We start from the raw sequence: 27,860 nt of genomic DNA on the forward strand, positions 1-27,860 counted from the left end.
GTGCAAGTCTCTGGTTTTATACAACATACCAGCTCCTACATTTATCTCTGCGTGCAAGTCTCTGGTTTTTATACAACATGCCTATACAGCATACCAGCTCCTACATTTATCCCTGCGTGCAAGTCTCTGGTTTTTATACAACATACCAGCTCCTACATTTATCCCTGTGTGCAAGTCTCTGGTTTTAATACAACATACCAGCTCCTACATTTATCCCTGCGTGCAAGTCTCTGGTTTTAATACAACATACCAGCTCCTACATTTATCCCTGTGTGCAAGTCTCTGGTTTTAATACAACATACCAGCTCCTACATTTATCCCTGCAAGTCTCTGGTTTTAATACAACATACCAGCTCCTACATTTATCCCTGCAAGTCTCTGGTTTTATACAACATGCCTATACAGCGTACCAGCTCCTACATTTTTTAAAAACAAAGTAATCAATGGGAAAATCTTTGGGATGTAATATTTATTGTAATATTATTATTATATAGAAGAAAAAAAATATATATATATATAGAAAAAGCCTCATAAATATGTGGTTTATAGTAGTGCATATGAATGCAGGAATTCAGATGCGTTGTAGAAATTGAAATGTCAAAGACTCATTATAGTTGTTTATTACCTTCTCGAATGTATCGCATCCTTTTTTTTGCATTATTCAGACGCTTTCAGACATCCCTCACATCATGAGATCTAAAACGGTGTCCAACGGACGGCGCTGTTGACCTAATTATCATGGCAAACAATAAAGCAGGCTCACAGAAATGCATTGGAGATGCAGCGACGGGACAAGACTGTAACTACCAATTGGAAATCACGAAATTGCAAAGAAAAAAGGGGTAAACATTTATTTATATTTTTTACAAATAACAAAATAAATGCATGCCTTATTGGTAGAACATACTCCCATCTATGATCAATAGATTAGCCTGCTAGGGCCTAATAGACGATCAATAGTTTACATAATTGTCGATGTAGAGATCTTACATCACATCAGAAGGAAACACACATTTCGTTGTGAAGTGTAGAACCATTGGCACATGCATTGCATGCAATACCATAGTCAAACAGTCGGATACAATGTTGCAACTTGTACATTTAGATACAATGTTGCGATCACAGTTTCGTATTATCTGTCGTCTGCTACCATGAAAGGTGAACATGAGATGTGATACCGGCTTTGCGCATGCGCCACTGTGAGATTGTCGGTTCACTTCTCGTGGGTGCTCGGTTCCCACCCAACCAGCGGAGAAGAAAAGAGCAGGTGAGAGGATGTTCGGATGCTGCTTGCGTTACTAAACCGATGATATTCAGCAAACAGATACCTCATGCACGGCGAAACGGGAGGTTACTGGCGACAGGTAGCGAGAGCACGTCGTGACAGTTGGGTTTATGCACGGTGGTCACTTTCCGGAGTGTTTTATTCTTCATAGACAGCAGGCGTCGAGAGAGGGGTGAGTTGACAGCTAGCATACTGTAGCTAGGCTAGCCAAAGCGCTAGCCAGCTGGCTGGCTGACTAGCTGTCTTGCTTGTTTCATCGTCTTAAACAACGATATAGTCCAAGGTCATTGTGCATAGAGTTGTATTTGGTATTTGTTGGGCATATATTTTAAAGTGAAACATTGGAGTCTCAGCGTAATTCCCTTATCATGAAATTGCCCACTTGCAATGCATCGGAGTATGAGCACATCAATTTGACAGCAATAGCTAGCTTTAATTCATTATCCATGGTGCATTTCGTTGAACCATTTTTTGTCAACAGATGACTTGGTGTCCACACTAGTTTTAACAGTCCTCCACATGTGCGTACATTACAATCAAGCCATGTCTGTTAAGGAGACACATTCTGACTATTATAAGGTTTCACTAATGTTTTCCGAACATTATATCATTCAATGCAGCTGTGTAACATGGATGGTTTGGAGCAAAAGTGTATTTTGCTAGCAACATACCTCATAGGCCTACAGACGACGATGAGGAGATGGGAGGAGGAAGGGCTGAAAGGAGGGCAGGGAATCCCTGATGCAGTGAATTGATGCCCTGCGTAGGTCAGGCAGTGTGCTGAACGGATGCATGTTTACTGATGTTAGTTTTTACAACTCAACACAAAATCAATTGAAATGTATTGGTCACATACCCAGTGAGCAGCAGTTACTAAAGGTGCAGGGAAGTGCCTGTGTGCTCAGCTCTCAACATTACACAACATGAATCAATAACAACAATGACAAGAGTCAAGGGGAAAATAACAAGTAGTAGAAGTGGTAGCCTTTACCAGTATAAAGTCAATATTAGTCTGTATAATCGAAGTGTGTGTGTGTGTGTAAGGGTTGGATGTGTGGATAGTCAGTGCAAATAATGTCTGGTGCATATAGTCCCTCCGGTGCATATAGTCCCTCCGGTGCATATAGTCCCTAAGGTGCAAATAATGTCTGGTGCAAATAATGTCTGGTGCATATAGTCTCTAAGGTGCATATAGTCTCTAAGGTGCATATAGTCTCTACGGTGCATATAGTCTCTACGGTGAATATAGTCTCTACGGTGAATATAGTCTCTACGGTGCATATAGTCCCTCCTGTGCATATAGTCCCTCCGGTGCATATAGTCCCTCCGGTGCATATCGTCTCTAAGGTGCATATCGTCTCTAAGGTGCATATCGTCTCTAAGGTGCATATCGTCTCTAAGGTGCATATCGTCTCTAAGGTGCATATCGTCTCTAAGGTGCATATCGTCTCTAAGGTGCATATCGTCTCTAAGGTGCATATCGTCTCTAAGGTGCATATCGTCTCTAAGGTGCATATCGTCTCTAAGGTGCATATCGTCTCTAAGGTGCATATCGTCTCTAAGGTGCATATCGTCTCTCCTGTGCATATAGTCCCTCCGGTGCATATAGTCTCTAAGGTGCAGGTCTGTGCAGGAAGACCGCTAGGTTGAGCTTTTCAGCAGTCTGATGGCCTGGTGGTAGAAACTGTCTCAGTGTCTGTTGTGCCGAAACATACAAACTGATTGTTTTGATTAATAATGGACCATTATCATGCACCTGTCCTGAAATAGGGGCAGAGGAAAAAAATACGTAATCTATTCACTTAAATAGCGAAAGGAGGACGCTTTTCCCGTGGTTCATTTTCATGCCAGCAGGTAAACTATACTCCTGTTGTAAAGATAAACAATGTGCTTGATATTGGGAAAGTTGAGAAATAAATATAGTAGACGGGACTATAGACATGGAGAGATCCTGTCCTGGCTGGGACTATAGCCGTGGAGAGGTCCTGGCTGGGCCTATAGACTTGGAGAAGTCCTGGCTGGGCCTATAGACTTGGAGAGGTCCTGGCTGGGCCTATAGACTTGGAGAAGTCCTGGCTGGGCCTATAGACTTGGAGAGATCCTGTCCTGACTGGACCTATAGACTTAGAGATCCTGGCTGGGCCTAAAGACTTGGACAGGTCCTGGCTGGATCTATAGACTTGGACAGGTCCTGGCTGGGCCTATAGACTTGGAGAGATCCTGGCTGGGCCTATAGACTTGGAGAGATCCTGGCTGGGCCTATAGACTTGGCGAGATCCTGGCTGGGCCTATAGACTTGGAGAGGTCCTGTCCTGGCTGGGCCTATAGACTTGGAGAGATCCTGTCCTGGCTGGGCCTATAGACTTGGACAGGTCCTGGCTGGGCCTATAGACTTGGAGAGATCCTGGCTGGGCCTATAGACTTGGAGAGATCCTGGCTGGGCCTATAGACTTGGCGAGATCCTGGCTGGGCCTATAGACTTGGAGAGGTCCTGTCCTGGCTGGGCCTATAGACTTGGAGAGATCCTGTCCTGGCTGGGCCTATAGACTTGGACAGATCCTGGCTGGGCCTATAGACTTGGACAGGTCCTGGCTGGGCCTATAGACTTGGAGAGGTCCTGTCCTGGCTGGGCCTATAGACTTGGAGAGATCCTGTCCTGGCTGGGCCTATAGACTTGGACAGGTCCTGGCTGGGCCTATAGACTTGGAGAGATCCTGGCTGGGCCTATAGACTTGGAGAGATCCTGGCTGGGCCTATAGACTTGGCGAGATCCTGGCTGGGCCTATAGACTTGGAGAGGTCCTGTCCTGGCTGGGCCTATAGACTTGGAGAGATCCTGTCCTGGCTGGGCCTATAGACTTGGACAGATCCTGGCTGGGCCTATAGACTTGGACAGGTCCTGGCTGGGCCTATAGACGTGGAGAGGTCCTGTCCTGGCTGGGCCTATAAACGTGGAGAGGTCCTGTCCTGGCTGGGCCTATAGACGTGGAGAGGTCCTGTCCTGGCTGGGACTATAGACGTGGAGAGGTCCTGTCCTGGCTGGGCCTATAGACGTGGAGAGGTCCTGTCCTGGCTGGGACTATAGACTTGGAGAGGTCCTGTCCTGGCTGGGCCTATAAACTTGGAGAGATCCTGTCCTGGCTGGGCCTATAGACTTGGACAGATCCTGGCTGGGCCTATAGACTTGGACAGATCCTGGCTGGGCCTATAGACTTGGACAGGTCCTGGCTGGGCCTATAGACGTGGAGAGGTCCTGTCCTGGCTGGGCCTATAAACGTGGAGAGGTCCTGTCCTGGCTGGGCCTATAGACGTGGAGAGGTCCTGTCCTGGCTGGGACTATAGACGTGGAGAGGTCCTGTCCTGGCTGGGCCTATAGACGTGGAGAGGTCCTGGCTGGGCCTATAGACTTGGAGAGGTCCTGTCCTGGCTAGGCCTATAGATGTGGAGAGGTCCTGTCCTGGCTGGGACTATAAACGTGGAGAGGTCCTGTCCTGGCTGGGCCTATAGACTTGGAGAGGTCCTGTCCTGGCTGGGACTATAGACGTGGAGAGGTCCTGTCCTGGCTGGGCCTATAGACGTGGAGAGGTCCTGGCTGGGTCTATAGACGTGGAGAGGTCCTGGCTGGGCCTATAGACTTGGAGAGGTCCTGGCTGGGCCTATAGACTTGGAGAGGTCCTGGCTGGGCCTATAGACTTGGAGAGGTCCTGGCTGGGCCTATAGACTTGGAGAGGTCCTGGCTGGGCCTATAGACTTGGAGAGGTCCTGGCTGGGCCTATAGACTTGGAGAGGTCCTGGCTGGGCCTATAGATTTGGAGAGGTCCTGGCTGGGCCTATAGACTTGGACAGGTCCTGGCTGGGCCTATAGACTTGGACAGGTCCTGGCTGGGCCTATAGACGTGGAGAGATCCTGTCCTGGCTGGGCCTATAGACGTGGAGAGATCCTGTCCTGGCTGGGACTATAGACGCGGAGAGATCCTGTCCTGGCTGGGACTATAGACGCGGAGAGATCCTGTCCTGGCTGGGACTATAGATGCGGAGAGATCCTGTCCTGGCTGGGACTATAGACGCGGAGAGATCCTGTCCTGGCTGGGACTATAGACGCGGAGAGATCCTTGCTGGGACTATAGACGCGGAGAGATCCTGTCCTGGCTGGGACTATAGACGCGGAGAGATCCTTGCTGGGACTATAGACGCGGAGAGATCCTGTCCTGGCTGGGACTATAGACGCGGAGAGATCCTGTCCTTGCTGGGACTATAGACGCGGAGAGCTCCTTGCTGGGACTATAGCCGTGGAGGTCCTGGCTGGGACTATAGCCGCTTGGGAGCCGCGGGGAGGTCCTGGCTGGGACTATAGACGCGGAGAGGTCCTGGCTGGGACTATAGGTCCTAGCGGAGAGGTCCTGGCTGGGACTATAGCCGCGGAGAGGTCCTGGCTGGGGAGGTCCTGTCCTGGCTGGGTCCTGGCTGGGACTATAGCCGCGGAGAGGTCCTGGCTGGGACTATAGCCGCGGAGAGGTCCTGGCTGGGACTATAGCCGCGGAGAGGTCCTGGCTGGGACTATAGCCGCGGAGAGGTCCTGGCTGGGACTATAGCCGCGGAGAGGTCCTGGCTGGGACTATAGCCGCGGAGAGGTCCTGGCTGGGACTATAGCCGCGGAGAGGTCCTGGCTGGGACTATACGCGGAGAGGTCCTGGCTGGGACTATAGACGCGGAGAGATCCTGTCCTGGCTGGGACTATAGACGCGGAGAGATCCTGTCCTGGCTGGGACTATAGACGCGGAGAGATCCTTCCTGGGACTATAGCCGCGGAGGTCCTGGCTGGGACTATAGCCGTGGAGAGGTCCTGGCTGGGACTATAGCCGTGGAGAGGTCCTGGCTGGGACTATAGCCGTGGAGAGGTCCTGGCTGGGACTATAGCCGTGGAGAGGTCCTGGCTGGGTCTATAGCCGTGGAGAGGTCCTGGCTGGGACTATAGACGCGGAGAGGGTCCTGGCTGGGACTATAGACGCGGAGAGATCCTGGCTGGGACTATAGACGCGGAGAGATCCCTGGCTGGGACTATAGACGGAGAGATCCTGTCCTGGCTGGGACGCGGAGAGATCCTGTCCTGCTGGCTGGGACTATAGACGCGGAGAGATCCTGTCCTGGCTGGGACGCGGAGAGATCCTGTCCTTGCTGGGACTATAGCCGTGAGAGGTCCTGGCTGGGACTATAGCCGCGGGGAGGTCCTGGCTGGGACTATAGCCGCGGAGAGGTCCTGGCTGGGACTATGGGACTATAGCGGAGCGGGAGCCGCGGAGAGGTCCTGGCTGGGACTATAGCCGCGGAGAGGTCCTGGCTGGGACTATAGCCGCGGAGAGGTCCTGGCTGGGACTATAGCCGCGGAGAGGTCCTGGCTGGGACTATAGCCTGGCTGGGCGGAGAGGTCCTGGCTGGGACTATAGCCGCGGAGAGGTCCTGGCTGGGACTATAGCCGCGGAGAGGTCCTGGCTGGGACTATAGACGCGGAGAGATCCTGTCCTGGCTGGGACTATAGACGCGGAGAGATCCTGTCCTGGCTGGGACTATAGACGCGGAGAGATCCTTCCTGGGACTATAGCCGCGGAGGTCCTGGCTGGGACTATAGCCGTGGAGAGGTCCAGGCTGGGACTATAGCCGTGGAGAGGTCCTGGCTGGGACTATAGCCGTGGAGAGGTCCTGGCTGGGACTATAGCCGTGGAGAGGTCCTGGCTGGGACTATAGTCCCTGGGACTATGGAGAGGTCCTGGCTGGGACTATAGCCGCGGAGAGGTCCTGGCTGGGACTATAGATCCTGGTCCTGGCTGGGACTATAGACGCGGAGAGGTCCTGGCTGTCCTGGCTGGGACTATAGCCGTGGAGAGGTCCTGGCTGGGACTATAGCCGCGGAGAGGTCCTGGCTGGGACTATAGAGGTCCTGGCTGGGAGCCGCGGAGAGGTCCTGGCTCGGAGAGGTCCTGGCTGGGACTATAGACGCGGAGAGGTCCTGGCTGGGACTATAGGTCCTGGCTGGGGAGAGGTCCTGGCTGGGACTATAGACGCGGAGAGGTCCTGGCTGGGACTATAGACGCGGAGAGTCCTGGCTGGGTCGGAGAGGTCCTGGCTGGGACTATAGCCGCGGAGAGGTCCTGGCTGGGACTATAGCCTGGAGGTCCTGGCTGGGACTATAGGTCCGCTGGAGAGGTCCTGGCTGGGACTATAGCCGCGGAGAGGTCCTGGCTGGGACTATAGCCGCGGAGAGGTCCTGGCTGGGACTGTAGCCGCGGAGAGTTCCTGGCTGGGACTGTAGCCGCGGAGAGGTCCTGGCTGGGACTGTAGCCGCGGAGAGGTCCTGGCTGGGACTGAGCCGCGGAGAGGTCCTGGCTGGGACTGTAGCCGCGGAGAGGTCCTGGCTGGGAGCGGAGAGGTCCTGGCTGGGTAGCCGCTGGCTGGGACTGTAGCCGCGGAGAGGTCCTGGCTAGCCGCGGAGAGGTCCTGGCTGGGACTGTAGCCGCGGAGAGGTCCTGGCTGGGACTGTAGCCGCGGAGAGGTCAGAGTTGTTGCACTCTCCTTCCCATGGAAGCCTAAACCCACACCTTGGCGAGCGTTTTGTTGACTTCAGTATCAGTAAGCAGCACAGCCAGTGAGTCGATCCCTCCCTCCAGGACTCCAGACTAACCTTAACCCCTGCTGCCACTAAGACATTCACATTGCTTTATTAAAACGTGTACTACACTACTGAGACGCTAACAAATACATCGTTTCATCTTTTCATGTTGTGATTCTAAATATTTTCATGTACAACCTAATCCAGTGATTGTCATGCATTTTGGGTTGACAATTATGCTGTTATATTTTACTGTTAAAATAGGGCTCCAGAATTTTCTGATTTGTTTTGGTTCTGGTGTCGATGACTTTTGCATCTTTGTGTGCTAATATCATAGGGGAGAATGGAAACTCTAAACACATTAGCTAGGTTTCTAACTGTACAAATAACCGTAGCCATTTATTCATCTAACAGTAAATGTTTTTAAAGATTGTTGTAGTTTTAGCCTACCGCCCAATGAGTCCTATGCAGTCACAATGGCCAATGCACATTCCATATCTCAGAGCCATATCAAATATCTTGGTTGTAAAATAGTTGCTATTTTAGTTGTTGAGAAATCAAAATGATACCTACAGAAAGCTGATCACATCCTTTCTTCAAAACATGTTTTTAGCCTCCCCCCCATAAAAAGAGGCCATTTTGAGTGAGGTGACCATGTAAAATGTGTAGCTCACACTGATGTTACTAATTAACAATGTAACTCGGACGCACATTCGAGTCAAAGGGTCGCACAGTCGATATAAAGATATATATTTTTTTAAACCTGGAGACTGGAGGAGAGGAAGAGGGGAAAATGAGTGCCCAGCCTCAGACAGCCAGCGGGCCTCTCCCCCTGGTCTGTTCCTCAGACAGCCAGCGGACCTCTCCCCCTGGTCTGTTCCTCAGACAGCCAGCGGGCCTCTCCCCCTGGTCTGTTCCTCAGACAGCCAGCGGGCCTCGCCCCCTGGTCCGTTCCTCAGGCAGCCGGCGGGCCTCGCCCCCTGGTCCGTTCCTCAGGCAGCCGGCGGGCCTCTCCCCCTGGTCCGTTCCTCAGGCAGCCGGCGGGCCTCTCCCCCTGGTCCGTTCCTCAGGCAGCCGGCGGGCCTCGCCCCCTGGTCCGTTCCTCAGGCAGCCGGCGGGCCTCGCCCCCTGGTCCGTTCCTCAGGCAGCCGGCGGGCCTCGGCCCCTGGTCCGTTCCTCAGGTAGCCGGCGGGCCTCGCCCCCTGGTCTGTTCCTCAGGCAGCCGGCGGGCCTCGCCCCCTGGTCTGTTCCTCAGGCAGCCGGCGGGCCTCGCCCCCTGGTCTGTTCCTCAGGCAGCCGGCGGGCCTCGCCCCCTGGTCTGTTCCTCAGGCAGCCGGCGGGCCTCGCCCCCTGGTCTGTTCCTCAGGCAGCCGGCGGGCCTCGCCCCCTGGTCTGTTCCTCAGACAGCCGGCGGGCCTCGCCCCCTGGTCTGTTCCTCAGGCAGCCGGCGGGCCTCGCCCCCTGGTCTGTTCCTCAGGCAGCCGGCGGGCCTCGCCCCCTGGTCTGTTCCTCAGGCAGCCGGCGGGCCTCGCCCCCTGGTCTGTTCCTCAGACAGCCGGCGGGCCTCGCCCCCTGATCTGCTTGACACTCAGGACCTACTGGCACCGTTTGGAGTCTAGACGTTGAGAGACATGAACTTAGACATATGAACGAGGAAACCACCGAGCAAATGGAGGTTACCTGTGTTTACTTTAGGATCTGTAGGAGATATTTGAATTAGTTTCGCTGATAAAATCGTGTGTATCACACTCAGACTGTGTATGAGTGTAGCTTAGGTGTTGTGTGTCAGAGATAAGCCTGTAGTTATTAAGGTCTCTGTTCTGTTGTGCTCTGTTCTGACCTGCACTGTTCTGTTCTGCTCTGTTCTGACCTGCTCTGTTCTGTTGTGCTCTGTTCTTTTCTGCTCTGTTCTGACCTGCTCTGTTCTGTTCTGTTGTGCTCTGTTCTGTTGTGCTCTGTTCTGTTGTGCTGTTCTGTTCTTCTGTTCTTTTCTGCTCTGTTCTTTTCTGCTCTGTTCTGACCTGCTCTGTTCTGTTCTGCTCTGTTCTGCTCTGTTCTGCTCTGCTCTGTTCTGTTGTGCTCTGTTCTGTTCTGACCTGCTCTGTTCTGTTCTGTTCTGCTCTGTTTTGACCTGCTCTGTTCTGTTGTCTCAGTGTAATGTCTCAGGACATTTAGGACTAATCATTCTGTGTTCTTATCTCTCACACTCACAGACACTATGTCTGTGTTCTTATCTCTCACACTCACAGACACTATGTGTAGACAATTAGCCAGACCAACTCACAGCCACTATGTGTAGACTATTAGCCAGACCAACTCACAGCCACTATGTGTAGACTATTAGCCAGACCAACTCACAGCCACTATGTGTAGACTATTAGCCAGACCAACTCACAGCCACTATGTGTAGACAATTAGACCAGACCAACTCACAGCCACTATGTGTAGACAATTAGCCAGACCAACTCACAGCCACTATATATAGACAATTAGCCAGACCAACTCACAGCCACTATATATAGACTATTAGCCAGACCAACTCATAGCCACTATGTGTAGACAATTAGCCAGACCAACTCACAGCCACTATGAAAAGACTATTAGCCAGACCAACTCACAGCCACTATGTATAGACAATTAGCCAGACCAACTCACAGCCACTATGTGTAGACAATTAGCCAGACCAACTCACAGCCACTATGTGTAGACAATTAGCCAGACCAACTCACAGCCACTATAGCCAGACCAAAAGACAATTAGCCAGACCAACTCACAGCCACTATGTATAGACAATTAGCCAGACCAACTCACAGCCACTATGTATAGACAATTAGCCAGACCAACTCACAGCCACTATATATAGACAATTAGCCAGACCAACTCACAGCCACTATGTGTAGACAATTAGCCAGACCAACTCACAGCCACTATGTATAGACAATTAGCCAGACCAACTCACAGCCACTATCACAGCCACTATAGACAATTAGCCAGACCAACTCACAGCCACTATGTGTAGACAATTAGCCAGACCAACTCACAGCCACTATGTGTAGACAATTAGCCAGACCAACTCACAGCCACTATGTGTAGACAATTAGCCAGACCAACTCACAGCCACTATGTGCCAGACTATGTAGAATTAGCCAGACCAACTCACAGCCACTATGTATAGACAATTAGCCAGACCAACTCACAGCCACTATGTAGACTATTAGCCAGACCAACTCACAGCCACTATGTGTAGACAATTAGCCAGACCAACTCACAGCCACTATGTATAGACAATTAGCCAGACCAACTCACAGCCACTATATATAGACAATTAGCCAGACCAACTCACAGCCACTATGTGTAGACAATTAGCCAGACCAACTCACAGCCACTATGTAGACTATTAGCCAGACCAACTCACAGCCACTATGTGTAGACTATTAGCCAGACCAACTCACAGCCACTATGTGTAGACAATTAGCCAGACCGACTCACAGCCACTATGTTTAGACAAATAGCCAGACCAACTCACAGCCACTATGTGTAGACAATTAGCCAGACCAACTCACAGCCACTATGTGTAGACAATTAGCCAGACCAACTCACAGCCACTATGTGTAGACAATTAGCCAGACCAACTCACAGCCACTATATATAGACTATTAGCCAGACCAACTCATAGCCACTATGTGTAGACTATTAGCCAGACCAACTCACAGCCACTATATATAGACAATTAGCCAGACCAACTCACAGCCACTATGTGTAGACAATTAGCCAGACCAACTCACAGCCACTATATATAGACAATTAGCCAGACTGACTCACAGCCACTATGTATAGACAATTAGCCAGACCAACTCACAGCCACTATATATAGACAATTAGCCAGACTGACTCACAGCCACTATGTGTAGACTATTAGCCAGACCAACTCACAGCCACTATATATAGACAATTAGCCAGACTGACTCACAGCCACTATATATAGACAATTAGCCAGACCAACTCACAGCCACTATATATAGACAATTAGCCAGACCAACTCACAGCCACTATATATAGACAATTAGCCAGACCAACTCACAGCCACTATATATAGACAATTAGCCAGACCAACTCACAGCCACTATATATAGACAATTAGCCAGACCAACTCACAGCCACTATATATAGACAATTAGCCAGACCAACTCACAGCCACTATATATAGACAATTAGCCAGACCAACTCACAGCCACTATGTGTAGCCACTATATTAGCCAGACCAACTAGCCACTATTAGCCAGACCAACTCACAGCCACTATATATAGACAATTAGCCAGACCAACTCACAGCCACTATATATAGACAATTAGCCAGACTGACTCACAGCCACTATGTATAGACAATTAGCCAGACCAACTCACAGCCACTATATATAGACAATTAGCCAGACTGACTCACAGCCACTATGTGTAGACAAATAGCCAGACCAACTCACAGCCACTATGTATAGACAATTAGCCAGACCAACTCACAGCCACTATGTATAGACAATTAGCCAGACTGACTCACAGCCACTATGTGTAGACAATTAGCCAGACCAACTCACAGCCACTATAGATGACTCACTAGTCCTGGTAGAATCTGTTGATAATGATGACTAGTCCTGGTAGAATCTGTTGATAATCATTACTACTACATTATCTGTACTGATGACTCACTAGTCCTGGTAGAATCTGTTGATGATGATGACTAGTCCTGGTAGAATCTGTTGATAATCATTACTACTACATTATCTGTACTGATGACTGACTAGTCCTGGTAGAATCTGTTGATAATGATTACTAGTCCTGGTAGAATCTGTTGATAATCATTACTACTACATTATCTGTACTGATGACTCACTAGTCCTGGTAGAATCTGCATCCTGAAGTTTGTAGAAGAGCGACTTCACTGCCTTTCAGTGCCCTCTCTTCAAGGTTGACCCCAGGTATCCTGGAGCGTGATATTCTGTGTTGCCATGGATAGGGAGAGAGTATTCCCGTAGTGTAAAGGTCTGCCAAGGTGTCAGACTGCCAACTCATTGAGCAGGTAAGCTAAGGACATCCACAGAGAATAGACCTAGTAGTAGTAACAGTAGAGAAAATACAGACTCACAGAGCCAGATGTCAGCCATTGTTTTAGGTCAGAGTTGGGCTGCTATGTCAGACAAGCTCGGGGGGGACGGGGGTTATGGCGCCTTCCCCCCCCAACAGTAGGCCCATTCTGGGGGGGGGGGGGGGCTCCACCCTCCACCCTCCACCCAGCAGCACCTCAGTCAGTGTAAGTGGATCCGACCCAGATCCTACCCAGAGTCTGCTGTCTGTCCAAGGCCAGATAGAAGGGTGTCATGTTACTGTGGTTCCCTAGGGAACGGAGAGGACAGACTACAGTCTACTGAGTGGCTGTAGTGGAGGGGCTTGAGCCAGCCAGGGGTTGTGTCCCAAATCGCACCCTATTCCCTATATAGTGCACTACTTTTGACCAGGGCCCATAGGCCTCAGCTGACACTAGGGAATAGGGTGCCATTTAGGAGGCAGACAGTTAGCCTTCTGTCAGTTTAAATGTTCTGAACGTTGTGGATAGAAATGTCATGAATAGATCAGACTATGACATGATTGCTTACTCAACGTGTCATAGAGGGATATCTGTTCAGACAGTGTATTCTACATCTTAATGTTTTGTCCTACCAAACGGGGTCCTGCATCTCTGACCTTACTGCTGCTACAGAACCAGCTGGGCTGACCTGTAGTCTGACCTGTAGTCTGACCTGTAGTCCTGTCTTCAGGGCTGGACTGACCTGTAGTCTGACCCGTAGTCTGACCTGTAGTCCTGTCTTCAGGGCTAGTCTGACCTGTAGTCTGACCTATAGACTGACCTGTAGTCCTGTCTTCAGGACTGGACTGACCTGTAGTCCTGACCTGTAGTCTGACTTGTAGTCCTGTCTTCAGGGCTGAACTGACCTGTAGTCTGACCTGTAGTCCTGACCTGTAGTCCTGATCTTCGGGGCTGGGCTGACCGTTTCAATTGGTGACGTCACTCGCTCTGAGACCTTGAAGTAGTTGTTCCCTTTGCTCTGCAAGGGCCGTGGCCTTTGTGGAGTGATTGGTAACAATGCTTTGTGGGAGGCAGTTGTTGATGTGTCCCTGGTTGGAGCCCAGGTAGGGGCGAGGAGAGGGACGGAAGCTATACTGTTACACTAAGAGGGGTTTATAAATGAGCACCAACCAGTGGGTCTTGCGACGGGTATACAGAGATGACCAATTTAAAGAGCATAGAGTGCAGTGATGTGTCTTGTAAGGAGCATTGGTGACAAATCTGATGGCTGAATGGTAAAGAACATCTCGCCGCTCAAAAACACCCTTTCCTGCCGATCTATAAATTACATCTCCGTAGTCTAGCATGGGTAGGGTGGTCATCTGAATCAGGATTAGTTTGGCAGCTGGGGTTAAAGAGGAGCGATTACGATAGAGGAAACCAAGTCTAAGCCCATGGGGAAGCAGGGTAGCCTAGTGGTTAGAGCGTTGGACTAGTAACCGGAAGGTTGTTGAAGGTACAGATCTGTCGTTCTGCCCCTGAACAAGGCAGTTAACCCACTGTTTCCAGGCCGTCATTGAAAATAAGAATTTGTTCTTAACTGACTTGCCTAGTTAAATAAAGGTAAAACAAATAAATAAAAAGTCTAGATTTAACTTTAGCCTGTATTTTTGATATGTGCCGAGAGAAGTACTTGTATGAGGTGACTACCTCAAGCTCTAATCCCTGAGGCAGTAATCTCACCTGTGGGGAGAGGGACATTCTTACCAAACCACATGACCTTTGTTTCGGAGATGTTCTAAATGAGGTTAAGGGTAGAGAAAGCTTGTTGAACACTAAGAAAGCTTGTTGAACACTAAGAAAGCTTGTTGAACACTAAGAAAGCTTTGTTGTAGAGCATTTAATAAAACATTTGGGGAGTGGCCAGCTGAGTATAAGACAGTGTCATCTGCATATAAATGGATAGGAGAGCCTCCTACTGCCTGAGCTATGTTGTTGATGCAAATTGAGAAGAGCGTGGGGCCTAGGATCGAGCCTTGGGGTACTCCCATGTGACAGGCACTGGGTGAGACAGCAGATGTTCTGACTTTATACACTGCACTCTTTGAGAGAGGTAGTTAGCAAACCAGGCCAAAGACCCCTCAGAGATACCAATACTCCTTAGCCGCAACACAAGAATGGAATGGTAAATGAAGGCTGGTTCAACCCGAGCCCTACGTCTGCTACCCTAAACCTAGGCCTACTATAACGAAGGCTGGTTAAAAATAGAGCCCTAAAACTTGACTCTCTGTCCTCTCTCTGTCCTCTTGCTCTCTATCCTCTCTCTATCCTCTTGCTCTCTATACTATTTCTCTCCCTCTCTGTCCTCTCCCATTTTCATGACAGGTGGCTGTGGCTCTACATGACACAGTGGGGGAGGAGAAATCTGTCAGGCTGTACGTTGGGTTGGTTCCCTTCACTTATAAAATCTGCGATACAGAGAACGAGGACGGAATCCTTCTGGTAGAGGGATGGGCTTTCCCTAAAAACCTTCTGGTAGAGGGATGGGCTTTCCCTAAAAACCTCCTGGTAGAGGGATGGGCTTTCCCTAAAAACCTCCTGGTAGAGGGATGGGCTTTCCCTAAAAACCTCCTGGTAGAGGGATGGGCTTTCCCTAAAAACCTCCTGGTAGAGGGATGGGCTTTCCCTAAAAACCTCCTGGTAGAGGGATGGGCTTTCCCTAAAAACCTCCTGGTAGAGGGATGGGCTTTCCCTAAAAACCTCCTGGTAGAGGGATGGGCTTTCCCTAAAAACCTTCTGGTAGAGGGATGGGCTTTTCCTAAAAAAACCCTGGTAGAGGGATGGGCTTTTCCTAAAAAAACCCTGGTAGAGGGATGGGCTTTCCCTAAAAACCTCCTGGTAGAGTGATGGGCTTTCCCTAAAAACCTCCTGATAGAGGGATGGGCTTTTCCTTGTCAATTAATTGTTAACTACCAAGTGCTGTGCATACTTTGGTAGAATGATATCATGATTATTTGCATCAGTATTTGTTTAGTAAACTCTACCATCCCATGTTGTGCTTTTACCATGTCATGTTGTGTTGCTACCACTTTGTGTTGCTACCACTTTGTGTTGCTACCACTTTGTGTTGCTACCACTTTGTGTTGCTACCATGTTTTGTTGCCACCATGTTGTTGTTGTGTTGCTAGCATGTTGTGTTGCTACCATGTTGTTGTGCTGCTATCACATTGTGATGCTACCATGTTGTTGTTGTGTTGCTACCATGTTGTTGTGCTGCTATCACATTGTGTTGCTACCACATTGTGTTGCTACCATGTTGTTGTGCTGCTATCACATTGTGTTGCTACCATGTTGTTGTGCTGCTATCACATTGTGTTGCTACCATGTTGTTGTGCTGCTATCACATTGTGTTGCTACCACATTGTGTTGCTACCATGTTGTTGTGCTGCTATCACATTGTGTTGCTACCATGTTGTGTTGCTATCATGTTGTGTTGCTATCATGTTGTGTTGCTACCATGTTGTTGTGCTGCTATCACGTTGTGTTGCTACCACATTGTGTTGCTACCATTTTGTGTGCTGCTATCACGTTGTGCTGCTATCACGTTGTGTTGCTACCATGTTGTTGTGCTGCTATCACGTTGTGCTGCTATCACGTTGTTCTGCTACCATGTTGTGTTGCTACCATGTTGTGCTGCTATCACGTTGTGCTTCTATCACGTTGTGTTGCTACCACATTGTGTTGCTACCACGTTGTTGTGCTGCTATCACGTTGTGCTGCTATCACGTTGTGTTGCTACCACATTGTTGTGCTGCTATCACGTTGTGTTGCTACCATGTTGTTGTGCTGCTATCACGTTGTGTTGCTATCACGTTGTGTTGCTACCATGTTGTGTTGCTATCATGTTGGTGTTGTGTTGCTATCACATTGTGTTGCTATCATGTTGTGTTGCTATCATGTTGTTGTTGTGTTGCTACCATGTTGTTTTGCTGCTATCACATTGTGTTGCTATCATGTTGTGTTGCTATCATGTTGTGTTGCTACCATGTTGTTGTGCTGCTATCACGTTGTGTTGCTATCACGTTGTGTTGCTATCACGTTGTGCTGCTATCACGTTGTGTTGCTACCATGTTGTTGTGCTGCTATCACGTTGTGCTGCTATCACGTTGTGCTGCTATCACGTTGTGTTGCTATCATGTTGTTGTGCTGCTATCACGTTGTGTTGATATCACGTTGTGTTGCTACCATGTTGTGTTGCTATCATGTTGTGTTACATTTACATTTAACATTTAAGTCATTTAGCAGACGCTCTTATCCAGAGCGACTTACAAATTGGTGCATTCACCTTATGACGCTACCATGTTGTGTTGCTACCATGTTGTGTTGCTACCATGTTGTGTTGCTACCATGTTGTTGTTGTGTTGCTACCATGTTGTTGTTGTGTTGCTACCATGTTGTTGTTGTGTTGCTACCATGTTGTTGTTGTGTTGCTACCATGTTGTTGTTGTGTTGCTATCACGTTGTGTTGCTATCATGTTGTGTTGCTACCATGTTGTTGTTGTGTTGCTACCATGTTGTTGTGTTGCTATCACGTTGTGTTGCTATCATGTTGTGTTGCTATCATGTTGTGTTGCTATCATGTTGTTGTTGTGTTGCTACCATGTTGTTGTGCTGCTATCACATTGTGTTGCTATCATGTTGTGTTGCTATCATGTTGTGTTGCTACCACGTTGTGTTGCTACGTTGTTACCATGCTGTGTTATGTGTTGCTGCCTTGCTATGTTGTTTTCTTAGGTCTCTCTTTATGTAGTGTTCTCTCTCTTGTCGTGATGTGTGTTTTGCCCTATATTTATATTGTATTTAAAAAATATATATATATATTTATCCCAGGCCACCGTCCCCGCAGGAGGCCTTTTGCCTTTTGGTAGGCCGTCATTGTAAATGAGAATTTGTTCTTAACCGACTCGTTAAATAAATAAATAAATAAAAATGTGGCCTTGAAAAACAGTGGTCAACAACAGCCTCTTGCTTGGTGCACACTGGAATTAAAGGGAACACCAGACAATAAAAAGTGGTCTCCTGATGTGGTTTAAGCTTTGTTATTGACTTAGAACATCCAATACATAAAATATATATATATATATATTTTTTTAAATAAAAAAGTGTGATTTAGAGGGAGAGAACCTGAAAACCATAGCCAGCGACATTGCTCTGAGTTCATGTTGATTACGCTCCACTATCCTGCTGTCTGCGTGGGTTCAGCCTGCTACTGGCTACCGACAGCCAGGGACCTGGCAGTGGCCCTATTTCAGATGACTACTCTCTCTCTCTTTCTCGCTGTCTTTGTCTCTCTCGCTCTCTTCTGTGTAAGCACAGTCAGCTCAGGCCTTAGGTTACACTGTGATTCAGACGTGTAGTTTTTCCTCTCTCCTGTCAGTGTAAGTCACAGAGCATACTAATGTTCTTTGACCAGTCTTTTGCTACAGGACTGTGTGTGTTACACTCAACAGTCTTAATGGATAACGCAGTAGTCAACACTGGTTCATGTTGATGTGGTGATGGTAGGTAGTAACTGGGCTGGTTATAATACAGTAGGTAACACTGGTTCATGTTGATGTGGTGATGGTAGGTAGTAACTGGGCTGGTTATAATACAGTAGTTAACACTGGTTCATGTTGATGTGGTGATGGTAGGTAGTAACTGGGCTGGTTATAATACAGTAGTTAACACTGGTTCATGTTGATGTGTTGATGGTAGGTAGTAACTGGGCTGGTTATAATATGGTAGGTAGTAACTAGTTAACACTGGTTCATGTTGATGTGGTGATGGTAGGTAGTAACTGGGCTGGTTATAATACAGTAGTTAACACTGGTTGATGTTGATGTGATGGTAGGTAGTAACTGGGCTGGTTATAATACAGTAGTTAACACTGGTTCATGTTGATGTGGTGATGGTAGTAACTGGGCTGGTTATAATACAGTAGTTAACACTGGTTCATGTTGATGTGTGATGGTAGGTAGTAACTGGGCTGGTTTATAGTAGTTAACACTGGTTCAGTAGTTAACACTGGTTCATGTTGATGTGGTGATGGTGGTAGTAACTGGGCTGGTTATAATACAGTAGTTAACACTGGTTCATGTTGATGGTGATGGTAGTAACTGGGCTGGTTATAATAAGTAGTTAACAGTTGATGTTAACACTGGTTCATGTTGATGTGATGATGGTAGTAACTGGGCTGGTTATAATACAGTAGTTAACACTGGTTCATGTTGATGGTGATGGTAGTAACTGGGCTGGTTATAATACAGTAGTTAACACTGGTTCATGTTGATGTGATGATGGTAGGTAGTAACTGGGCTGGTTATAATACAGTAGTTAACACTGGTTCATGTTGATGTGGTGATGGTAGGTAGTAACTGGGCTGGTTATAATACAGTAGTTAACACTGGTTCATGTTGATGGTGATGGTAGGTAGTAACTGGGCTGGTTATAATACAGTAGTTAACACTGGTTCATGTTGATGTGATGATGGTAGTAACTGGGCTGGTTATAATACAGTAGTTAACACTGGTTCATGTTGATGTGATGATGGTAGTAACTGGGCTGGTTATAATACAGTAGTTAACACTGGTTCATGTTGATGGTAGGTAGTAACTGGGCTGGTTATAATACAGTTAACACTGGTTAGTTAACACTGGTTCATGTTGATGTTGTGATGATGGTAGTAACTGGGCTGGTTATTATAATGGTAGTAACTGGGCTGGTAGTTAACAGTTATGTGATGGTAGGTAGTAACTGGGCTGGTTATAATACAGTAGTTAACACTGGTTCATGTTGATGTGATGGTAGGTAGTAACTGGGCTGGTTATAATAACACTGGTTCATGTTGAGTAGTTAACTGGGCTGGTTCATGTTGATGGTAGGTAGTAACTGGGCTGGTTATAATACAGTAGTTAACACTGGTTCATGTTGATGGTAGGTAGGTAGTAACTGGGCTGGTTATAATACAGTAGGTAACACTGGTTCATGTTGATGTGATGATGGTAGGTAGTAACTGGGCTGGTTATAATACAGTAGTTAACACTGGTTCATGTTGATGGTGATGGTAGGTAGTAACTGGGCTGGTTATAATACAGTAGTTAACACTGGTTCATGTTGATGTGATGGTAGGTAGTAACTGGGCTGGTTATAATACAGTAGTTAACACTGGTTCATGTTGATGGTGGTAGGTAGTAACTGGGCTGGTTATAATACAGTAGTTAACACTGGTTCATGTTGATGTGGTGGTAGGTAGTAACTGGGCTGGTAACTGGGCTTATAATACATCTAGTTAACCCCTCTGGTAGACAGGACTGTGATCTAGTTGAACCCCTCACTGTAGACAGGACTGGTTCTGTAGTAATCTGGTTGAACCCCTCTCTGTAGACAGGACTGTGATCTAGTTGAACCCCTCTCTGTAGACAGGACTGTGATCTAGTTGAACCCCTCTCTGTAGACAGGACTGTGATCTAGTTGAACCCCTCTCTGTAGACAGGACTATGATCTAGTTGAACCCCTCTCTGTAGACAGGACTGTGATCTAGTTGAACCCCTCTCTGTAGACTGTGATCTAGTTGAACCCCTCTCTGTAGTTGACTGTCTCTGTAGACAGGTCTGTGATCTAGTTGAACCCCTCTCTGTAGACAGGACTGTGATCTAGTTGAACCCCTCTCTGTAGACGGGACTGTGATCTAGTTGAACCCCTCTCTGTAGACAGGACTGTGATCTAGTTGAACCCCTCTCTGTATACTGTGATCTAGTTGAACCCCTCTCTGTAGACAGGACTGTGATCTAGTTGAACCCCTCTCTGTAGACAGGACTGTGAATTAGTTGAACCCCTCTCTGTAGACGGGACTGTGATCTAGTTGAACCCCTCTCTGTAGACGGGACTGTGATCTAGTTGAACCCCTCTCTGTAGACGGGACTGTGATCTAGTTGAACCCCTCTCTGTAGACAGGACTGTGATCTAGTTGAACCCCTCTCTGTATACTGTGATCTAGTTGAATCCCTCTCTGTAGACAGGACTGTGATCTAGTTGAACCCCTCTGTAGACAGGACTGTGATCTAGTTGAACCCCTCTCTGTAGACTGTGATCTAGTTGAACCCCTCTCTGTAGACAGGACTGTGATCTAGTTGAACCCCTCTCTGTAGACAGGACTGTGGTCTAGTTGAACCCCTCTCTGTAGATCGGACTGTGGTCTAGTTGAACCCCTCTCTGTAGACAGGACTGTGGTCTAGTTGAAACCCTCTCTGTGAAACAGGACTGTGATCTAGTTGAACCCCTCTCTGTAGACAGGACTGTGATCTAGTTGAACCCCTCTCTGTAGACAGGACTGTGATCTAGTTGAACCCCTCTCTGTAGACTGTGATCTAGTTGAATCCCTCTCTGTAGACGGGACTGTGATCTAGTTGAACCCCTCTCTGTAGACGGGACTGTGATCTAGTTGAACCCCTCTCTGTAGACGGGACTGTGGTCTAGTTGAACCCCTCTCTGTAGACGGGACTGTGGTCTAGTTGAACCCCTCTCTGTAGACAGGACTGTGGTCTAGTTGAACCCCTCTCTGTAGACAGGACTGTGATCTAGTTGAACCCCTCTCTGTAGACAGGACTGTGATCTAGTTGAACCCCTCTCTGTGAAACAGGACTGTGATCTAGTTGAACCCCTCTCTGTAGACAGGACTGTGATCTAGTTGAACCCCTCTCTGTAGACAGGACTGTGGTCTGGTTGAACCCCTCTCTGTAGACTGTGGTCTAGTTGAACCCCTCTCTGTAGACAGGACTGTGATCTAGTTGAACCCCTCTCTGTAGACTGGTCTAGTTGAACCCCTCTCTGTAGACTGTGATCTAGTTGAACCCCTCTCTGTAGACAGGACTGTGATCTAGTTGAACCCCTCTCTGTAGACAGGACTGTGGTCTAGTTGAACCCCTCTCTTTAGACAGGACTGTGGTCTAGTTGAACCCCTCTCTTTAGACAGGACTGTGGTCTAGTTGAACCCCTCTCTGTAGACAGGACTGTGATCTAGTTGAACCCCTCTCTGTAGACAGGACTGTGATCTAGTTGAACCCCTCTCTGTAGACAGGACTGTGATCTAGTTGAACCCCTCTCTGTAGACAGGACTGTGGTCTAGTTGAACCCCTCTCTGTAGACAGGACTGTGGTCTAGTTGAACCCCTCTCTGTAGACAGGACTGTGATCTAGTTGAACCCCTCTCTGTAGACAGGACTGTGATCTAGTTGAACCCCTCTCTGTAGACAGGACTGTGGTCTAGTTGAACCCCTCTCTGTAGACTGTGGTCTAGTTGAACCCCTCTCTGTAGACTGTGGTCTGGTTGAACCCCTCTCTGTAGACTGTGGTCTAGTTGAACCCCTCTCTGTAGACAGGACTGTGATCTAGTTGAACCCCTCTCTGTGAAACAGGACTGGGATCTAGTTGAACCCCTCTCTGTGAAACAGGACTGGGATCTAGTTGAACCCCTCTCTGTGAAACAGGACTGGGATCTAGTTGAACCCCTCTCTGTGAAACAGGACTGATCTAGTTGAACCCCTCTCTGTAGACAGGACTGTGATCTAGTTGAACCCCTCTCTGTAGACAGGACTGTGATCTAGTTGAACCCCTCTCTGTAGACTGTGATCTAGTTGAACCCCTCTCTGTAGACAGGACTGTGATCTAGTTGAACCACCCCTCTCTGTAGACAGGACTGTGATCTAGTTGAACCACCCCTCTCTGTAGACAGGACTGTGATCTAGTTGAACCCCTCTCTGTAGACAGGACTGTGATCTAGTTGAACCCCTCTCTGTAGACAGGACTGTGATCTAGTTGAACCCCTCTCTGTAGACAGGACTGTGATCTAGTTGAACCCCTCTCTGTAGACAGGACTGTGATCTAGTTGAACCCCTCTCTGTAGACAGGACTGTGATCTAGTTGAACCCCTCTCTGTAGACAGGACTGTGATCTAGTTGAACCCCTCTCTGTAGACAGGACTGTGATCTAGTTGAACCCCTCTCTGTAGACAGGACTGTGGTCTAGTTGAACCCCTCTCTGTAGACAGGACTGTGGTCTAGTTGAACCCCTCTCTGTAGACAGGACTGTGATCTAGTTGAACCCCTCTCTGTAGACAGGACTGTGATCTAGTTGAACCCCTCTCTGTAGACAGGACTGTGGTCTAGTTGAACCCCTCTCTGTGAAACAGGACTGTGATCTAGTTGAACCCCTCTCTGTAGACAGGACTGTGGTCTAGTTGAACCCCTCTCTGTAGACGGGACTGTGGTCTAGTTGAACCCCTCTCTGTAGACAGGACTGTGGTCTAGTTGAACCCCTCTCTGTAGACTGTGGTCTAGTTGAACCCCTCTCTGTAGACTGTGGTCTGGTTGAACCCCTCTCTGTAGACTGTGGTCTAGTTGAACCCCTCTCTGTAGACAGGACTGTGATCTAGTTGAACCCCTCTCTGTGAAACAGGACTGGGATCTAGTTGAACCCCTCTCTGTGAAACAGGACTGGGATCTAGTTGAACCCCTCTCTGTGAAACAGGACTGGGATCTAGTTGAACCCCTCTCTGTGAAACAGGACTGTGATCTAGTTGAACCCCTCTCTGTAGACAGGACTGTGATCTAGTTGAACCCCTCTCTGTAGACAGGACTGTGATCTAGTTGAACCCCTCTCTGTAGACAGGACTGTGGTCTAGTTGAACCCCTCTCTGTAGACAGGACTGTGGTCTAGTTGAACCCCTCTCTGTAGACAGGACTGTGATCTAGTTGAACCCCTCTCTGTAGACAGGACTGTGATCTAGTTGAACCCCTCTCTGTAGACAGGACTGTGGTCTAGTTGAACCCCTCTCTGTAGACTGTGGTCTAGTTGAACCCCTCTCTGTAGACTGTGGTCTGGTTGAACCCCTCTCTGTAGACTGTGGTCTAGTTGAACCCCTCTCTGTAGACAGGACTGTGATCTAGTTGAACCCCTCTCTGTGAAACAGGACTGGGATCTAGTTGAACCCCTCTCTGTGAAACAGGACTGGGATCTAGTTGAACCCCTCTCTGTGAAACAGGACTGGGATCTAGTTGAACCCCTCTCTGTGAAACAGGACTGATCTAGTTGAACCCCTCTCTGTAGACAGGACTGTGATCTAGTTGAACCCCTCTCTGTAGACAGGACTGTGATCTAGTTGAACCCCTCTCTGTAGACTGTGATCTAGTTGAACCCCTCTCTGTAGACAGGACTGTGATCTAGTTGAACCACCCCTCTCTGTAGACAGGACTGTGATCTCGTTGAACCCATCTCTGTAGACAGGACTGTGATCTAGTTGAACCCCTCTCTGTAGACAGGACTGTGATCTAGTTGAACCCCTCTCTGTAGACAGGACTGTGATCTAGTTGAACCCCTCTCTGTAGACAGGACTGTGATCTAGTTGAACCCCTCTCTGTAGACAGGACTATGATCTAGTTGAACCCCTCTCTGTAGACAGGACTGTGATCTAGTTGAACCCCTCTCTGTAGACAGGACTGTGATCTAGTTGAACCCCTCTCTGTAGACAGGACTGTGGTCTAGTTGAACCCCTCTCTGTAGACAGGACTGTGGTCTAGTTGAACCCCTCTCTGTAGACTGTGGTCTAGTTGAACCCCTCTCTGTAGACTGTGGTCTGGTTGAACCCCTCTCTGTAGACTGTGGTCTAGTTGAACCCCTCTCTGTAGACAGGACTGTGATCTAGTTGAACCCCTCTCTGTGAAACAGGACTGGGATCTAGTTGAACCCCTCTCTGTGAAACAGGACTGGGATCTAGTTGAACCCCTCTCTGTGAAACAGGACTGTGATCTAGTTGAACCCCTCTCTGTAGACAGGACTGTGATCTAGTTGAACCCCTCTCTGTAGACAGGACTGTGATCTAGTTGAACCCCTCTCTGTAGACTGTGATCTAGTTGAATCCCTCTCTGTAGACGGGACTGTGATCTAGTTGAACCCCTCTCTGTAGACGGGACTGTGATCTAGTTGAACCCCTCTCTGTAGACGGGACTGTGGTCTAGTTGAACCCCTCTCTGTAGACGGGACTGTGGTCTAGTTGAACCCCTCTCTGTAGACAGGACTGTGGTCTAGTTGAACCCCTCTCTGTAGACAGGACTGTGATCTAGTTGAACCCCTCTCTGTAGACAGGACTGTGATCTAGTTGAACCCCTCTCTGTGAAACAGGACTGTGATCTAGTTGAACCCCTCTCTGTAGACAGGACTGTGATCTAGTTGAACCCCTCTCTGTAGACAGGACTGTGGTCTGGTTGAACCCCTCTCTGTAGACTGTGGTCTAGTTGAACCCCTCTCTGTAGACAGGACTGTGATCTAGTTGAACCCCTCTCTGTAGACTGGTCTAGTTGAACCCCTCTCTGTAGACTGTGGTCTAGTTGAACCCCTCTCTGTAGACTGTGGTCTGGTTGAACCCCTCTCTGTAGACTGTGGTCTAGTTGAACCCCTCTCTGTAGACAGGACTGTGATCTAGTTGAACCCCTCTCTGTGAAACAGGACTGGGATCTAGTTGAACCCCTCTCTGTGAAACAGGACTGGGATCTAGTTGAACCCCTCTCTGTGAAACAGGACTGGGATCTAGTTGAACCCCTCTCTGTGAAACAGGACTGATCTAGTTGAACCCCTCTCTGTAGACAGGACTGTGATCTAGTTGAACCCCTCTCTGTAGACAGGACTGTGATCTAGTTGAACCCCTCTCTGTAGACTGTGATCTAGTTGAACCCCTCTCTGTAGACAGGACTGTGATCTAGTTGAACCACCCCTCTCTGTAGACAGGACTGTGATCTCGTTGAACCCATCTCTGTAGACAGGACTGTGATCTAGTTGAACCCCTCTCTGTAGACAGGACTGTGATCTAGTTGAACCCCTCTCTGTAGACAGGACTGTGATCTAGTTGAACCCCTCTCTGTAGACAGGACTGTGATCTAGTTGAACCCCTCTCTGTAGACAGGACTATGATCTAGTTGAACCCCTCTCTGTAGACAGGACTGTGATCTAGTTGAACCCCTCTCTGTAGACAGGACTGTGATCTAGTTGAACCCCTCTCTGTAGACAGGACTGTGGTCTAGTTGAACCCCTCTCTGTAGACAGGACTGTGGTCTAGTTGAACCCCTCTCTGTAGACAGGACTGTGATCTAGTTGAACCCCTCTCTGTAGACAGGACTGTGATCTAGTTGAACCCCTCTCTGTAGACAGGACTGTGGTCTAGTTGAACCCCTCTCTGTGAAACAGGACTGTGATCTAGTTGAACCCCTCTCTGTAGACAGGACTGTGGTCTAGTTGAACCCCTCTCTGTAGACGGGACTGTGGTCTAGTTGAACCCCTCTCTGTAGACAGGACTGTGGTCTAGTTGAACCCTCTAGACTCTGTAGACTGTGGTCTAGTTGAACCCCTCTCTGTAGACTGTGGTCTGGTTGAACCCCTCTCTGTAGACTGTGGTCTAGTTGAACCCCTCTCTGTAGACAGGACTGTGATCTAGTTGAACCCCTCTCTGTGAAACAGGACTGGGATCTAGTTGAACCCCTCTCTGTGAAACAGGACTGGGATCTAGTTGAACCCCTCTCTGTGAAACAGGACTGGGATCTAGTTGAACCCCTCTCTGTGAAACAGGACTGTGATCTAGTTGAACCCCTCTCTGTAGACAGGACTGTGATCTAGTTGAACCCCTCTCTGTAGACAGGACTGTGATCTAGTTGAACCCCTCTCTGTAGACTGTGATCTAGTTGAATCCCTCTCTGTAGACGGGACTGTGATCTAGTTGAACCCCTCTCTGTAGACGGGACTGTGGTCTAGTTGAACCCCTCTCTGTAGACGGGACTGTGGTCTAGTTGAACCCCTCTCTGTAGACAGGACTGTGGTCTAGTTGAACCCCTCTCTGTAGACAGGACTGTGATCTAGTTGAACCCCTCTCTGTGAAACAGGACTGTGATCTAGTTGAACCCCTCTCTGTAGACAGGACTGTGATCTAGTTGAACCCCTCTCTGTAGACAGGACTGTGGTCTGGTTGAACCCCTCTCTGTAGACTGTGGTCTAGTTGAACCCCTCTCTGTAGACAGGACTGTGATCTAGTTGAACCCCTCTCTGTAGACTGGTCTAGTTGAACCCCTCTCTGTAGACTGTGATCTAGTTGAACCCCTCTCTGTAGACAGGACTGTGATCTAGTTGAACCCCTCTCTGTAGACAGGACTGTGATCTAGTTGAACCCCTCTCTGTAGACAGGACTGTGATCTAGTTGAACCCCTCTCTGTAGACAGGACTGTGGTCTGGTTGAACCCCTCTCTGTAGACTGTGGTCTAGTTGAACCCCTCTCTGTAGACAGGACTGTGATCTAGTTGAACCCCTCTCTGTAGACTGGTCTAGTTGAACCCCTCTCTGTAGACTGTGATCTAGTTGAACCCCTCTCTGTAGACAGGACTGTGATCTAGTTGAACCCCTCTCTGTAGACAGGACTGTGATCTAGTTGAACCCCTCTCTGTAGACAGGACTGTGGTCTAGTTGAACCCCTCTCTTTAGACAGGACTGTGGTCTAGTTGAACCCCTCTCTTTAGACAGGACTGTGGTCTAGTTGAACCCCTCTCTGTAGACAGGACTGTGATCTAGTTGAACCCCTCTCTGTAGACAGGACTGTGATCTAGTTGAACCCCTCTCTGTAGACAGGACTGTGATCTAGTTGAACCCCTCTCTGTAGACAGGACTGTGGTCTAGTTGAACCCCTCTCTGTAGACAGGACTGTGGTCTAGTTGAACCCCTCTCTGTAGACAGGACTGTGATCTAGTTGAACCCCTCTCTGTAGACAGGACTGTGATCTAGTTGAACCCCTCTCTGTAGACAGGACTGTGGTCTAGTTGAACCCCTCTCTGTAGTTGAACCCCTC

General features: G+C 48.6%; 1 protein-coding gene across 4 annotated transcripts in view; it reads left to right on the forward strand.

Moving 5' to 3' along the window:
* Nucleotides 1-1,175: 1,175 nt before the first annotated feature.
* rab3ip (RAB3A interacting protein (rabin3)) overlaps nucleotides 1,176-27,860 on the forward strand; it is a 110,994-nt gene continuing 84,309 nt past the window's right edge. For 2 of the 4 annotated variants that reach the window (XM_065021310.1, XM_065021311.1), the window contains exon 1: nucleotides 1,230-1,457. The gene's annotated coding sequence lies outside the window, so the exon portion shown is untranslated. Of the gene's footprint in view, nucleotides 1,458-27,860 lie in introns of all 4 variants that reach the window. The other 2 variants (XM_065021309.1, XM_065021308.1) reach the window with 2 other exon arrangements.

This window comes from Oncorhynchus nerka, linkage group LG8 (assembly GCF_034236695.1).
Source record: "Oncorhynchus nerka isolate Pitt River linkage group LG8, Oner_Uvic_2.0, whole genome shotgun sequence".
In the NCBI taxonomy this organism is placed as follows: Eukaryota; Metazoa; Chordata; class Actinopteri; order Salmoniformes; family Salmonidae; genus Oncorhynchus; species Oncorhynchus nerka.